We start from the raw sequence: 2555 nt of genomic DNA on the forward strand, positions 1-2555 counted from the left end.
TTACTATCTTGAAATTTTAATACATTTTAACAAGGAGCCCCACATTTTCATTTGACACTGGATCCCACAAGCGAGGTAGCTGGTTATGTTTGTAGATGAATCTCAAATTCCTGTGGATAAAAGTTAAGGTGTCTAACTCTCTTGTTTATATTTGAATAATGGCATGAAAAGGACTAACACAACTCTGAAAACAGCCTAGGACACCCTTGTAGCTGAATAGGACAACCTGCTCATTGTGAAGTGAGATGGCCACTTCCAGGTGCAGGGGAGCAAGGACAGCTAACACAACAAGGCACCAGCCTCATCTGGGATGCAGAGGTGGGCACAGTCCCTCGGTTCTGAGCAGGTGAGGGATGTGCTGGTGGCTCTGTGCCTCCCACTTCCTCTCTGCCTGAAGAAACTGCACCCACTCACTTCAGGGAGACCAGAGCCTCTACGTTTATAAGGAATGCAAACTGTCAGTACTGATCAGCAACGGTGAGCTTTCTTATTAAAAGGATAGTCTGAATTCATACAGCTAAATCTCTGAAAGAAATACAATTGTATTACTTAACAGTCCTTGGCACCAGGAGCCAGTATTTACTGAGTACTAAGCAGAGGTGATACCAGACCCAGCCCATGAAGACTTACTCACTCACATTAACCTATCACCTGAAAATAGCTCCATCTAGGATAAAAATATCACCTTGCCCAATGATAGAGGCTAATATCTGCCGGGTACAAACTCTGTGCCCTTTATATGCATTTTCTCAATTTATCCTGATACTCTGTTTATTCCCATTTTATAGACAAGAGGACTGACATACAGAGAGGCTAAGCCCTTGTTCAAGCTCACATGGTAAGTGGCAGAGCTGGAATTCGAACCTAGGCCATCTTGCCTCAAAGACAGCTCAGCCAGCACTCAAGCCTACAGATTTGCTATAGTAAATGTATTGTCTGTCAGTTTACTTTCCTATAAAATGAGACATGGGACCAGGTGACCACTAGGGTCCTGCTCAGTCCCAAAATAGAGAGTTAGAAAAGTGCAGCAGTTAAGAAGCTATACTTATGCATAAAATGGGTCTGCCAGCCCCTCCCAGCAGGATCGTGGTGAGGAGTCATGAATGAAGCACTTAGAAGAGTGGGTGCCACACAGTGAGTGTCCCACAAGCAGGAGCTCTTATCATTCCTCAGGGCTGACCCTGGGCACAGCCAGGGCAGACTCTAAAGGATCCTGAATTCCAGCTCTCAAGGCTCCCCACGGCTCCTGGAAACGCGAGAATGCCCTTGATCCCCAGCAGAAGCCAAGCTCTGGCACACCCACTCTGACAGCTCCTGCAATTAGGAAGGTGGTCATGGAGCCTGGGAGAGGAAGGACCACTGGCTGCTGGCTACTCCACAGAGACCACGAGAACTGGCCCTGCCCACGATCCAAAGCAAACTTCTCATTTTTCCAGCCAAGACAGTGACAACCGGGAAAAAGTACATTTCCCGCAGCAAGGATTTCAGGTTCACTGGGAGCCTGGCTGCACTCATAGCTGGGGGACAGTGGATGGATTTCTTCCCACTGTTATCCAAGTGCCTCCTCCTCATACTGGGATCTATGGATTAATGCTGGCTCAAATGCCAGCTCTACCACCTGGTAGCCAGATCACTTTTGGAAACTTACTTCTGAGAATCAGTTTCCTAATTTTCAAAACAATGGCAGCACAGTTTAGTGGTTATCAACAGAGCCCTGAGCCAGGCTTCCTGGGTTCAAATCCCAGCTCCACCACTTACAAGCCCAGTGACTTAAGGCAAGTCCGTTCATGGGCCTGAGCCTCAGTTTCCTCATCTATAAAATGGGGATAATAATAGCATCTTTTTCAGAGGTTACTGGTGAGATTAACCAAGTTCATGGTTTTTGTTTTGTTTTGTTTTGTTTAATACTTGGATATATAAACGTGTTGTAGTCATGATTACTTGGAAGTGTTGTTGTGATTAAATGAGATAGGCCCAGATAGGCACCCAGGAAAAGTGACCATGGATACCTGTATTATTACTATTATTCCAGCCAGTAGGGCCCCTACTGTCCTGAGGCAGCCGGACAGGGCTCTGGGGAAAAAAGAGGGAAAATTCTTAAGCCACTTACAAGTGGCAGCAGTAAAACCCGAATGAAAGCCACTAATGTGGACCAAGAAGTTGTCCTCAAAGAAAGGTGCTGGTGGGAGAGGCGTCGCTGCATCCAGCCGTGGATGCCCCTCTCATCAGGCCTGGTCACTTCAAAAGGCCCATGAGCAAGTCCCCGTTCCCCACCTCCTGGCCAAGGCAGATCCAGCCGCTCCTGACTTGTCTTCGGAGTAACTCTCCAAAGAGAGTGAAAGGGAAGTTGCTGCTCCGAGGAACCTGCCAAGAGTTGTGTGTCCTGACTGCTGTGGAAAAAAGGAAAGCGAACAACCAACTTCGGCTGCGCTCCTGCTGCATCTCCCCTCGGGGCCTGCCGCTGGAAGATCGCGGCTGCTGCGAGAGTGCCCAGCCCCAGGCGAGGTCGGGACGAGGACCGCGCTCCCGGGAGGCGTCCTCTGAACCTTGGGGAG

This window comes from Colobus angolensis, unplaced genomic scaffold (genome assembly GCF_000951035.1).
Source record: "Colobus angolensis palliatus isolate OR3802 unplaced genomic scaffold, Cang.pa_1.0 Scaffold306, whole genome shotgun sequence".
NCBI lineage: Eukaryota > Metazoa > Chordata > Mammalia > Primates > Cercopithecidae > Colobus > Colobus angolensis.